The sequence below is a fragment of the Carcharhinus amblyrhynchos genome, unplaced genomic scaffold, assembly GCF_965287045.1.
Source record: "Carcharhinus amblyrhynchos unplaced genomic scaffold, sCarAmb.v2.hapA scaffold_892, whole genome shotgun sequence".
NCBI classification, from domain to species: domain Eukaryota; kingdom Metazoa; phylum Chordata; class Chondrichthyes; order Carcharhiniformes; family Carcharhinidae; genus Carcharhinus; species Carcharhinus amblyrhynchos.
In genome coordinates this window covers 1,031-14,676 of record NW_027650632.1, presented here as the reverse complement: position 1 = coordinate 14,676, position 13,646 = coordinate 1,031, and the positions used below count along the sequence as shown (strand labels likewise).

General features: G+C 52.7%; 1 protein-coding gene across 1 annotated transcript in view; it reads left to right on the top strand.

The window, feature by feature from the left end:
* The window catches only part of capslb (calcyphosine-like b), a 47,656-nt gene extending 35,345 nt beyond the window's left edge, over window positions 1–12,311 (top strand). Inside the window, exon 5 of the mRNA XM_080184721.1 lies at window positions 12,122–12,311. The gene's annotated coding sequence lies outside the window, so the exon portion shown is untranslated. The remainder of the gene's footprint in view (window positions 1–12,121) is intronic.
* Window positions 12,312–13,646: the final 1,335 nt, after the last annotated feature.

Below are 13,646 nucleotides of genomic sequence, written 5' to 3'. Positions count from 1 at the left end.
GAGAGGGAGAGTCGGAGAAGGAGAGCATCACAGAGAGAGAGAGAGGGAGAAGGAGAGCGTCACAGAGAGAGAGACGGAGAAGGAGAGCGTCACAGAGAGAGAGAGGGAGAAGGAGAGAGTCACAGAGCGGGAGAGAGACGGAGAAGGAGAGAGTCACAGAAAGAGAGACGGAGAAGGAGAGAGTCACAGAGAGAGGGAGAGACGGAGAAGGAGAGAGTCACAGAGAGAGAGACGGAGAAGGAGTCACAGAGAGACGGAGAAGGAGAGAGTCACAGAAAGAGAGACGGAGAAGGAAAGCGTCACAGAGAGACAAACGGAGAAGGAGAGAGTCACAGAGAGAGAGAGACGGAGAAGGGGAGAGTCACAGAGAGAGAGACGGAGAAGGAGAGAGTCACAGAGAGAGAGAGAGGGAGAAGGAGAGAGTCACAGAGAGAGGGAGAGACGGAGAAGGAGAGAGTCACAGAGAGAGAGAGACGGAGAAAGAGAGAGTCACAAAGAGAGAGACGGAGAAGGAGAGAGTCACAGAGAGACGGAGAAGGAGAGGGTCACAGAGAGACGGAGAAGGAGAGAGTCACACAGAGAGAGAGAGGGAGAAGGAGAGAGTCACAGAGAGAGGGAGAGACGGAGAAGGAGAGAGTCACAGAGAGAGAGACGGAGAAGGAGAGAGTCACAGAGAGACGGAGAAGGAGAGAGTCACAGAGAGAGAGACGGAGAAGGAGACAGTCACAGAGAGAGGGAGAGACGGAGAAGGAGAGAGTCACAGAGAGAGAGAGAGGGAGAAGGAGAGAGTCACAGAGAGAGGGAGAGACGGAGAAGGAGAGAGTCACAGAGAGAGGGAGAGATGGAGAAGGAGAGAGTCACAGAGAGAGAGACGGAGAAGGAGAGAGTCACAGAGAGACGGAGAAGGAGAGAGTCACAGAGAGAGAGACGGAGAAGGAGAGAGTCACAGAGAGAGGGAGAGACGGAGAAGGAGAGAGTCACAGAGAGAGAGAGACGGAGAAGGAGAGCGTCACAGAGAGAGGGAGAGATGGAGAAGGAGAGAGTCACAGAGAGAGAGACGGAGAAGGAGAGAGTCACAGAGAGACGGAGAAGGAGAGAGTCACAGAAAGAGAGACGGAGAAGGAAAGCGTCACAGAGAGAGAAACGGAGAAGGAGAGAGTCACAGAGAGAGAGAGACGGAGAAGGGGAGAGTCACAGAGAGAGAGACGGAGAAGGAGAGAGTCACAGAGAGAGAGAGAGGGAGAAGGGGAGAGTCACAGAGAGAGGGAGAGACGGAGAAGGAGAGAGTCAGAGAGAGAGAGAGACGGAGAAGGAGAGAGTCACAGAGAGAGAGAGACGGAGAAGGGGAGAGTCACAGAGAGAGGGAGAGACGGAGAAGGAGAGAGTCACAGAGAGAGAGAGACGGAGAAGGAGAGAGTCACAGAGAGAGAGACGGAGAAGGAGAGAGTCACAGAGAGACGGAGAAGGAGAGAGTCACAGAGAGAGGGAGAAGGAGAGAGTCACAGAGAGAGAGAGAGGGAGAAGGAGAGCGTCACCGAGAGAGAGAGGGAGAAGGAGAGAGTCACAGAGAGAGAGACGGAGAAGGAGAGCGTCACAGAGAGAGAGAGGGAGAAGGAGAGAGTCACAGAGAGGGAGAGAGACGGAGAAGGAGAGAGTCACAGAAAGAGAGACGGAGAAGGAGAGAGTCACAGAGAGAGAGAGAGACGGAGAAGGAGAGAGTCACAGAGGGAGAGACGGAGAAGGAGAGAGTCACAGAGGGAGAGAGACGGAGAAGGAGAGCGTCACAGAGAGAGAGACGGAGAAGGAGAGCGTCACAGAGAGAGAGACGGAGAAGGAGAGCGTCACAGAGAGAGAGACGGAGAAGGAGAGAGTCACTGAGAGAGAGAGGGATAAGGAGAGAGTCACTGAGAGAGGGAGAGACGGAGAAGGAGAGAGTCACAGATAGAGAGACAGAGAAGGAGAGAGTCCCAGAGAGAGGCAGTGAGATGGAGAAGGAGAGAGTCGAGGACAGAGAGACGGAGAAAGAGAGAGTCACAGAGAGAGAGAGAGACAGAGGAGAGAGTCATAGAGAGAGAGAGGGAGACGGAGAAGGAGAGAGTCACAGAGAAAAGACGGAGAAGGAGAGTGTCACAGAGAGAGAGAGGGAGAAGGAGAGCGTGACAGGGAGAGAGACGGAGAAGGAGAGAGTCACAGAGAGAGGGAGAGGCGGAGAAGGAGAGAGTCACAGAGAGAGAGACGGAAAAGGAGAGAGTCACAGAGAGATGGAGAGGCGGAGAAGGAGAGAGTCACAGAGAGAGGGAGAGGCGGAGAAGGAGAGAGTCACAGAGAGAGAGACGGAGAAGGAGAGAGTCACAGAAAGAGGGAGAGACGGAGAAGGAGAGCGTCACTGAGACAGACGGAGAAGGAGAGAGTCACAGAGAGAGAGAGAGACGGAGAAGGAGAGAGTCACAGAGAGAGGGAGAGACGGAGAAGGAGAGAGTCACAGAGAGAGGGAGAGACGGAGAAGGAGAGAGTCACAGAGAGAGAGGCAGTGAGACGGAGAAGGAGAGAGTCGAGGACAGAGAGACGGAAAAAGAGAGAGTCACACAGAGAGAGAGAGAGAGGAGAGAGTCACAGAGAGAGAGTGGGAGACGGAGAAGGAGAGAGTCACAGAGAGAGAGAGACGGAGAAGGGGAGAGTCACAGAGAGAGAGAGACGGAGAAGGAGAGAGTCACAGAGAGAGAGAGGGAGAAGGAGAGCGTCACAGAGAGAGAGAGGGAGAAGGAGAGCGTCACAGAGAGAGAGACGGAGAAGGAGAGCGCCACAGAGAGAGAGACGGAGAAGTAGAGACTAACAGAGAGTGAGAGAGACGGAGAAGGAGAGAGTCACAGAGAGAGGGAGAGACGGAGAAGGAGAGAGTCACAGAGAGAGAGACGGAGAAGGAGTGAGTCACAGAGAAAGAGAGACGGAGAAGGAGAGAGTCACAGAGAGAGGGAGAGACGGAGAAGGAGAGAGTCACAGAGAGAGGGAGAGACGGAGAAGGAAAGAGTCACAGAGAGAAAGACGGAGAAGGAGAGCGTCACAGAGAGAGAGAGGGAGAAGGAGAGCGTCACAGAGAGAGAGACGGAGAAGGAGAGCATCACAGAGAGAGAGAGGGAGAAGGAGAGAGTCACAGAGAGAGGGAGAGACGGAGAAGGAGAGAGTCACAGAAAGAGAGACGGAGAAGGAGAGAGTCACAGAGAGAGGGAGAGACGGAGAAGGAGAGAGTCACAGAGAGAGAGATTGAGAAGGAGAGAGTCACAGAGAATGAGAGACGGAGAAGGAGAGAGTCACAGAAAGAGAGACGGAGAAGGAGAGAGTCACAGAGAGAGGGGGAGACGGAGAAGGAGAGAGTCACAGAGGGAGAGACGGAGAAGGAGAGAGTCACAGAGAGAGAGAGACGGAGAAGGATAGAGTCACAGAGGGAGAGACGGAGAAGGAGAGAGTCACAGAGAAAGAGAGACGGAGAAGGAGAGAGTCACAGAGAGAGACGGAGAAGGAGAGAGTCACAGAGAAAGAGAGACGGAGAAGGAGAGAGTCACAGAAAGAGGGAGAGATGGAGAAGGAGAGAGTCACAGAGAGAGAGAGAGTGTGACGGGGAAGGATAGAGTCACAGAGAGAGAGAGAGTGTGACGGAGAAGGATAGAGTCACAGAGTGAGAGACGGAGCAGGAGAGAGTCACAGAGTGAGAGACGGAGCAGGAGAGAGTCACGGAGAGAGACGGAGCAGGAGAGAGTCACAGAGAGAGAGAGACGGTGAAAGAGAGAGTCACAGAGAGAGGGAGAGACGGAGAACGAGAGAGTCACAGAGAGAGAGGCAGTGAGCCAGAGAAGGGAGAGACGGAGAAGGAGAGAGTCACAGAGAGAGAGACGGAGAAGGAGAGAGTCACAGAGAGAAAGACGGAGAAGGAGAGAGTCACAGAGAGAGAGAGGGAGAAGGAGAGCGTCACAGAGAGAGAGACGGAGAAGGAGAGCGTCACAGAGAGAGAGAGGGAGAAGGAGAGAGTCACAGAGAGAGGGAGAGACGGAGAAGGAGAGAGTCACAGAAAGAGAGACGGAGAAGGAGAGAGTCACAGAGAGAGGGAGAGACGGAGAAGGAGAGAGTCACAGAGGGAGAGACGGAGAAGGAGAGAGTCACAGAGAGAGAGAGAGACGGAGAAGGAGAGAGTCACAGAGGGAGAGACGGAGAAGGAGAGAGTCACAGAGAGAGAGATGGAGAAGGAGAGAGTCACAGAGAAAGAGAGACGGAGAAGGAGAGAGTCACAGAAAGAGAGACGGAGAAGGAGAGAGTCACAGAGAGAGGGGGAGACGGAGAAGGAGAGAGTCACAGAGGGAGAGACGGAGAAGGAGAGACTCACAAGAGAGAGAGACGGAGAAGGATAGAGTCACAGAGGGAGAGACGGAGAAGGAGAGAGTCACAGAGAAAGAGAGACGGAGAAGGAGAGAGTCACAGAGAGAGACGGAGAAGGAGAGAGTCACAGAGAAAGAGAGACGGAGAAGGAGAGAGTCACAGAGAGAGGGACAGCCGGAGAAGGAGAGAGTCACAGAGAGAGGGAGAGATGGAGAAGGAGAGAGTCACAGAGAGAGAGAGAGAGTGTGACGGAGAAGGATAGAGTCACAGAGTGAGAGACAGAGAAGGAGAGAGTCACAGAGAGAGACGGAGCAGGAGAGAGTCACAGAGAGAGAGAGACGGTGAAGGAGAGAGTCACAGAGAGAGGGAGAGACGGAGAACGAGAGAGTCACAGAGAGAGAGGCAGTGAGACGGAGAAGGAGAGAGTTGAGGACAGAGAGACGGAGAAAGAGAGTCACTCAGAGAGAGAGAGACAGAGAAGGAAAGAGTCATAGAGAGTGAGTGGGAGACGGAGAAGGAGAGAGTCACAGAGAGAGAGACGGAGAAGGAGAGAGTCACAGAGAGAGAGACGGAGAAGGAGAGAGTCACAGAGAGAGAGACGGAGAAGGAGAGCGTCACAGAGAGAGAGACGGAGAAGGAGAGCATCACAGAGAGAGAGACGGAGAAGGAGAGCGTCACAGAAAGAGAGACGGAGAAGGAGAGCGTCACAGAGAGAGAGAGGGAGAAGGAGAGCGTCACAGAGAGAGAGACGGAGGAGGAGAGCGTCACAGAGAGAGAGACGGAGAAGGAGAGCGTCACAGAGAGAGAGACGGAGAAGGAGAGCGTCACAGAGAGAGAGACGGAGAAGGAGAGCGTCACAGAGAGAGCGACGGAGAAGGAGAGAGTCACAGAGAGAGAGACGGAGAAGGAGAGCGTCACAGAGAGAGAGAGGGAGAAGGAGAGAGTCACAGAGAGAGAGACGGAGAAGGAGAGAGTCCCAGAGAGAGGGAGAGACGGAGAAGGAGAGAGTCACAGAGAGAGAGACGGAGAAGGAGAGAGTCACAGAGAGAGATAGGGAGAAGGAGAGAGTCACAGAGGGAGAGACGGAGAAGGAGAGAGTCACTGAGAGAGGGAGAGATGGAGAAGGAGAGAGTCACAGATAGAGAGACAGAGAAGGAGAGAGTCCCAGAGAGAGAGAGAGTGAGACGGAGAAGGATAGAGTCACAGAGAGAGAGTGGGAGACGGAGAGGGAGAGAGTCACAGAGAGAGAGAGACGGAGACGGGAAGTGTCACAGAGAGAGAGAGGGAGAAGGAGAGCATCACAGAGAGAGACGGAGAAGGAGAGAGTCACAGAGAGAGAGAGAGAGATGGAGAAGGAGAGAGCCACAGAGAGAGGGAGAGATGGAGAAGGAGAGAGCCACGGAGAGAGAGGCAGTGAGACGGAGAAGGAGAGAGTCGAGGACAGAGAGACGGAGAAAGAGAGAGTCACACAGAGAGAGAGAGAGACAGAGAAGGAGAGAGTCACAGAGAGAGGGAGAGACAGAGAAGGAGAGAGTCACAGAGAGAGGGAGAGACGGAGAAGGAGAGAGTCACAGAGAGAGAGAGACGGAGAAGGAGAGAGTCACAGAGAGAGGGAGAAACGGAGAACGAGAGAGTCACAGAGAGAGGGAGAGACGGAGAAGGAGAGAGTCACAGAGAGAGAGACGGAGAAGCAGAGAGTCACAGAGAGAGGGAGAGACGGAGAAGGAGAGAGTCACAGAGAGAGAGATGGAGAAGGAGAGAGTCACAGAGAGAGGGAGAGGCGGAGAAGGAGAGAGTCACAGAGAGAGAGATGGAGAAGGAGAGAGTCACAGAGAGAGAGACGGAGAAGGAGACAGTCACAGAGAGAGAGGCAGTGAGACGGAGAAACAGAGAGTCGAGGACAGAGAGACGGAAAAAGAGAGAGTCACACAGAGAGAGAGAGAGGAGGAGAGAGTCACAGAGACAGAGTGGGAGACGGAGAAGGAGAGCGTCACAGAGAGAGAAACGGAGAAGGAGAGAGTCACAGAGAGAGAGAGACGGAGAAGGAGAGAGTCACAGAGAGAGAGAGGGAGAAGGAGAGCGTCACAGAGAGAGGGAGAAGGAGAGCGTCACAGAGAGAGAGACGGAGAAGGAGAGCGTCACAGAGAGAGAGATGGAGAAGGACAGAGTCACAGAGAGAGAGAGACGGAGAAGGAGAGAGTCACAGAGAGAGGGAGAGACGGAGAAGGAGAGAGTCACAGAAAGAGAGACGGAGAAGGAGAGAGTCACAGAGAGAGATACGGAGAAGGAGAGAGTCACAGAGGGAGAGACGGAGAAGGAGAGAGTCAGAGAGGGAGAGACGGAGAAGGAGAGAGTCACAGAGAGAGAGAGACGGAGAAGGAGAGAGTCACAGAGGGAGAGACGGAGAAGGAGAGAGTCACAGAGAGAGGGAGAAGGAGAGAGTCACAGAGAGAGAGACGGAGAAGGAGAGAGTCACAGAGGGAGAGACGGAGAAGGAGAGAGTCACAGAGAGAGAGATGGAGAAGGAGAGAGTCGCAGAGAGATGGAGAAGGAGAGAGTCACAGAGAGAGAGAAGGAGAGAGTCACAGAGAGAGGGACGGAGAAGGAGAGAGTCAGAGAGAGAGAGAGGGAGAAGGGGAGAGTCACAGAGAGAGAGAGGGAGAAGGAGAGAGTCACAGAGAGAGAGACGGAGAAGGAGAGAGTCACAGAGAGAGGGAGAGACGGAGAAGGTGAGAGTCACAGAGAGAGAGAGAGACGGAGAAGGAGAGAGCCACAGAGAGACTGAGAGACGGAGAAGGAGAGAGTCACAGAGAGAGAGAGAGAGACGGAGAAGGAGAGAGTCACAGAGAGAGGGAGAGACGGAGAAGGAGAGAGTCACAGAGAGAGAGGCAGTGAGACGGAGAAACCGAGAGTCAAGGACAGAGACGGAAAAAGAGAGAGTCACACAGAGAGAGAGAGAGGAGGAGAGAGTCACAGAGAGAGAGTGGGAGACGGGGAAGGAGAGCGTCACAGAGAGAGAGACGGAGAAGGAGAGAGTCACAGAGAGAGAGAGGGAGAAGGAGAGTGTCACAGAGAGAGAGACGGAGAAGGAGAGAGTCACAGAGAGAGGGAGAGACGGAGAAGGAGAGAGTCACAGAGAGACGGAGAGACGGAGAAGGAGAGAGTCAGAGAGGGAGAGACGGAGAAGGAGAGAGTCACAGAGAGAGAGAGACGGAGAAGGAGAGAGTCACAGAGGGAGAGACGGAGAAGGAGAGAGTCACAGAGAGAGGGAGAGATGGAGAAGGAGAGAGTCACAGAGGGAGAGACGGAGAAGGAGAGAGTCACAGAGAGAGGGAGACGGAGAAGGAGAGAGTCACAGAGGGAGAGACGGAGAAGGAGAGAGTCACAGAGAGAGAGACGGAGAAGGAGAGAGTCACAGAGAGAGAGACGGAGAAGGACAGAGTCACAGAGAGAGAGAGACGGAGAAGGAGAGAGTCACAGAGAGAGGGAGAGACGGAGAAGGAGAGAGTCACAGAAAGAGAGACGGAGAAGGAGAGAGTCACAGAGAGAGGGAGAGACGGAGAAGGGGAGAGTCACAGAGGGAGAGACGGAGAAGGGGAGAGTCAGAGAAGGAGAGAGTCACAGAGAGAGGGAGAGACGGAGAAGGAGAGAGTCACAGAAAGAGAGACGGAGAAGGAGAGAGTCACAGAGAGAGGGAGAGACGGAGAAGGAGAGAGTCACAGAAAGAGAGACGGAGAAGGAAAGAGTCACAGAGAGAGAGTGAGACGGAGAAGGAGAGAGTCACAGAGAGAGGGAGAGACGGAGAAGGAGAGAGTCACAGAGAGAGGGAGAGACGGAGAAGGAGAGAGTCACAGAAAGAGAGACGGAGAAGGAGAGAGTCACAGAGAGAGAGTGGGAGACGGAGAAGGAGAGAGTCACAGAGAGAGGGAGAGACGGAGAAGGAGAGAGTCACAGAGAGAGAGTGAGACTGAGAAGGAGAGAGTCACAGAGAGAGGGAGAGACAGAGAAGGAGAGAGTCACAGAGAGAGGGAGGGACGGAGAAGGAGAGAGTCACAGAAAGAGAGACGGAGAAGGAGAGAGTCACAGAGTGAGAGTGGGAGACGGAGAAGGAGAGCGTCACAGAGAGAGAGATGGAGAAGGAGAGCGTCACAGAGAGAGAGACGGAGAAGGAGAGCGTCACAGAGAGAGAGACGGAGAAGGAGAGAGTCACAGAGAGAGAGACGGAGAAGGAGAGCGTCACAGAGAGAGAGACGGAGAAGGAGAGCGTCACAGAGAGAGAGACGGAGAAGGAGAGAGTCACAGAGAGAGAGAGAGAAGGAGAGAGTCACAGAGAGAGGGAGAGACGGAGAAGGAGAGATCACAGAGAGAGAGGCAGTGAGACGGAGAAGGAGAGAGTCGAGGACAGAGAGACGGAGAAAGAGAGAGTCACAGAGAGAGAGAGAGACGGAGAAGGAGAGAGTCATAGAGAGAGAGAGGGAGACGGAGAAGGAGAGCGTCACAGAGAGGGAGACGGAGAAGGAGAGCGTCACAGAGACGGAGAAGGAGAGAGTCACAGAGAGAGAGAGACGGAGAAGGATAGAGTCAGAGAGAGAGAGACGGAGAAGGAGAGAGTCACAGAGAGAGAGTGAGACTGAGAAGGAGAGAGTCACAGAGAGAGGGAGAGTCGGAGAAGGAGAGCGTCACAGAGAGAGAGACGGAGAAGGAGAGAGTCAGAGAGAGAGTGACGCAGAAGGAGAGAGTCACGGAGAGAGTGACGCAGAAGGAGAGAGTCATGGATTGAGAGAGAGAGAGCTGGAGAAGGAGAGAGTCACGGAGAGAGAGAGAGACGGAGATGGAGAGAGTCACAGAGAGAGAGAGAGACGGAGATGGAGAGAGTCACAGAGAGAGAGATGGAGGTAGGAGAATTATCCCAGACACTTCCTTCATCTTGTGTTGTTGTCTCTCAGACAGCCACAAATAGTTGAGCAGAAGTGAGTGAGCGTTGGGTTATTTTTTCCAGAATGGAGCTAAATCTCTTGTAACTTCTCCACAATCTGATCTTGTGTCTGTTTCTTCCTGTCTGTGTCTTTGTGAAACAGGTAAGTCCGTGTGAATTGTTCTTGCTAAATCTTATTCTCCTGTCAGTGTCCCAGATCTAAATTGTTTCTACGTGAATCTCCCGTCCCAGATACAGACTGAGGATGGACACCAGCCGGCCTGTAATCTGGCTCACACATCCCTGCCCTCACTGACACGTTCCCCCCCACCCCCCACCCCACCTACACCCCCCTACCCCCACCTACACCTCAACCCCCACCCGCTATCCCCCACCGACACCTCACCCACCCCCCCAACACCAACACCCCCCCACTCCCCACTGCCCCCTTGCTCCGACACCTCGCCCGTTCCCCTGAGGCCTCATTTACAAGACGTGGGAGTCGCTGGCTGGACCAGGTTTTATGGCCCATCTGTAACTGCCTTCCATTGCAGAGAGCAGAAAGTCATCCACATGTGGGCCAGACCAGGTAAGGACGGCAGATTTCCTTCCCTAAAGGACATTAGTGACCCAGATGGGTTTTTCCAACAATCGACAATGATTTTATGATTAGCCTTTTAATTCCATGTTTTTATTGAATTCAGTTTTCACCATCTGCCGAGGTGGGATTTGTCCCCCGCTCTTGCACTGGGTCTGAGGATTCTACCCAGTGACAAAATCACTCTCCTTCCCCCCCCTCTCAGCCACTCCCTGATGCCTTAAACATTCCCCAACTCATCAACCTCCAATGCCTCATCACTCCCCACCGCCCCTCTGCTCACCCCTCACCCATAAGGAGCAGGAGCAGAAGTAGGCCACTCGGCCCATCGAGTCTGCTCTGCCATTCAATGAGATCATGACTGAACTGTTGATCTTCAACTTCACTTTCCCGCCTTATCCCCAAAGCCCTCGATTCCCTTACTGATTAAAAACCTCTCTATCTCAGCCTTGAACAGGCTGAACTCTCCGGCATCTTCAGCCCTCTGTGGGAAAGAATTCTACAGATTCACTCTCCAGAGAGAAGAAATTCCTCCTCATCTCTGTCTTCAGTAGATGAGCCCCTGACTCTGAGATTGTGTCCTCTGGTCCTAGACTCTCCCACAAGGGGAAACAATCTCTTAGCATTGACCCTGTCAGCCCCCTGAGAATCCAATATGTCTCAATAAGCTCTCTCATTCTTCTAATCTCCAATGAGCACAGGCTCAACCTACTCACTCTGTCCTCGTAAGAAAATCCTTCCATTCCTGGGATCAACCCAGTGAACCTTCTCTGGACTGCCACCAAAGCCAGTATGGCTTTCCTTAGATAAGGGGACCAAAACTGTCCACAGTATCCCAGGTGCCTCCCCCCCCCCTCCCCCACTGCCCCTCAACACTCCCCTCACTCCACAGCCTCACCTTGGACCTCTCAAGCCCACACCCCTCATCCTGTCAATCCCACTCCCCCCTTCTCATCCCTCCCAGCTTCACCATTTCCTGCCTTGGCTCCCGTGTCTCCTTCTCATCCTGACAGCCCTTCCAGTCCGTCCTATCCCTCTGTCACCCCCTTTCTCCACCCCACGCCCTGTTTGCTGCGTCTCTGATACTCTCTAGTTGGCAGTTTTACTGAATGAGTGTTCTCTACTTTTCTCTCCTCTGCTCTGTCATTTCCACTAACCAATGGGTTAACAGAACCACACAGTGAATAATTCCTCCCTCACGCAGTGTGTGACATGTTAAAGGTTTTTGCCATCCCATTCTGATCTGAAGCTGATTCTCGCTGGATTTTGCTTTGTGTTGGAGTAAAATCCATCAAGCTGCCACCCGACTCCAGATCAGGCACTCCGAGCCACAGCCTGTGGATTCTGATTGGTTTATACCTCCTTTCAGAATTTTCTACCTGTGGTCTGTGTGTTTGTGTGGCCACGGGCCACCCTCTGGGGTCTAGGGGGCATGGTGCTGACCTTAACCCAGGACTGTTCCCCAGCTGATGGCACAACACCTTTAACTGTGCAGTGAAGAGTGCATATTCCCAATGATGGATTGCAGGGGCCTCACTCTGTGTGACAAACCTGACTGAATCCATCATTATCATTCAATGATACCTCAGACCCTCCTTTTAATCCTCAGCCAATAAGGGAGCATCTCCTCAGGAGGTATCATTGAATGTCTTCATTCCAACGTGATGGTTGGAGTTTGGAATGATTACTAACCAGAATTCACTGTTATAGTTGAGTGTGAATGCTTTATCCTGACTGCATTGTGAACCAGCATGTACCAGGAGCAAGACAGAGGGGACTGAGAGAGACAGACAATCAGACACACACATTCCCAACATCAATCGAAAAATTCACAGCCAGCACCAACCCTGAGAGAACAACACACATTCCCTCCGTCAGCATTGAGAAACACACACACACACACACACACACACACCCCCACCCCACACTCACTCACATCCACTACTCAACACTTCCTCCTTTGCTGTTTGATGTGTGTGTGTTTGATTGTGAAAAACTATGTGATAAACTGTATATGTGAGTGTGAAAATCAATCTGTTTGTATGAAAGCTGTACTTGTGTGTGTGTGTGTGTGTGTGTGTGTGTGTGTGTGTGTGTGTGTGTGTGCATGGCAACTTTTGTATATGGGAAATCTGTGTGAGTGGGGTGAGACTATGTGTGAGAGAGACCGCAGGGAGAGTGTGTGTGTGTACAAAGTGTATCCCAGCTGATGCTGACTCCTTTTCTCTCTCTTTCTGCAGGTCACCAAAGATGATTTTTTAAATTACTATTCCGGAGTCAGTGCTTCTATTGATAAGGATGCCTACTTCATTCTGATGATGCGGAGCTCCTGGCAACTTTGACAAACTGGTTTTTAGATTTTCCTATTGAGAGAAGCACTGACTGTGAACAGAACGATAACACATTGGATAAGAATCTCACTCAGTTTCCGAGATTCTGACTGAGAATCATTCCGAATTACTGTCACAATTCCAGCTGATTTGCTTTGCTGCTTTTTGTAATCGATGGTGTGCGATGTTTGTGGTTGCTGCTGTCTAACTGGCAACAAGCTGCTGCGGGTAACCTGCAGAGATCTTGTTTGCCAAATTCTCTGTTAATGTTTTGTGAGTGAGTCCTGCTGTTGTAAACATGTGTCACAGCTGTGAGGTGAAGTGAACACTACCCTGTTCAGAGACAGATTATGGGCCTCCCTCTCTGATGAAGGGCCTCTGTAGCAGAGGGTCCGGATTGGTGGAGGGACCTCCTCCTGTCAGTCTGATCACCTGCTGTAGTAACCAACCCACGCTTAACTTCCTAACCCAGGCTTAACTTCCTAACCCAGGCTTAACTTCCTAACCCAGGCTTAACTTCCTAACCCAGGCTTAACTTCCTAACCCAGGCTTCTCCAAGCCGGGAGTGTGTGGGGGGGAAGGGGTTGGGGGGGAAGGGAGAATTGAGCCCAGTCGCAAATCTCAACATCCTCCAACCAGGTCCTGCAGCCTCTCTCTCTCTCTCACTCTCTCTCTCTCCTCACACTCACTCTCTCTCTCTCTGACTCTCTCTCTCACTCACTCTCTCTCACTCTCTCGCTCTCCTCTCACACTCACTCTCTCACACTCTCTCTCTCTCTCACTCTCTCTTCTCCTCACACTTCATTCACTCTTTCCTCTCACACTCTCTCTCTCCTCTCACTCTCTCTCCTCTCACTCTCTCTCTCTCTCCTCTCACTCTCTCTCTCTCCTCTCACTCTCTCCTCTCTCTCTCTCTCTCTCCTCTCACTCTCTCTCTCTCTCTCTCTCGCTTCTCTCTCTCTCTCCTCTCACTCTCTCTCCTCTCACTCTCTCTCTCTCTCCTCTCTCTCTCTCTCCTCTCTCTCTCTCCTCTCACTCTCTCTCTCTCCTCTCACACTCTCTCTCTCCTCTCACGCTCTCTCTCTCTCCTCTCTCTCTCTCTCTCCTCTCTCTTCTCTCTCTCCTCTCTCTCTCTCCTCTCACTCTCTCTCTCCTCTCACACTCTCTCTCTCCTCTCACTCTCTCTCTCCTCTCACTCTCTCTCTCTCTCCTCTCACTCTCTCTCTCTCTCCTCTCACTCTCTCTCTCTCCTCTCACACTCTCTCTCTCTCCTCTCACACTCTCTCTCTCTCCTCTCACACTCTCTCTCTCTCCTCTCACTCTCTCTCTTCTCACTCTCTCTCTCTCCTCTCACTCTCTCTCTCCTCTCACTCTCTCTCTCTCTCACACTCTCTCTCTCCTCTCACCTCTCTCTCTCCTCTCACTCTCTCTCTCC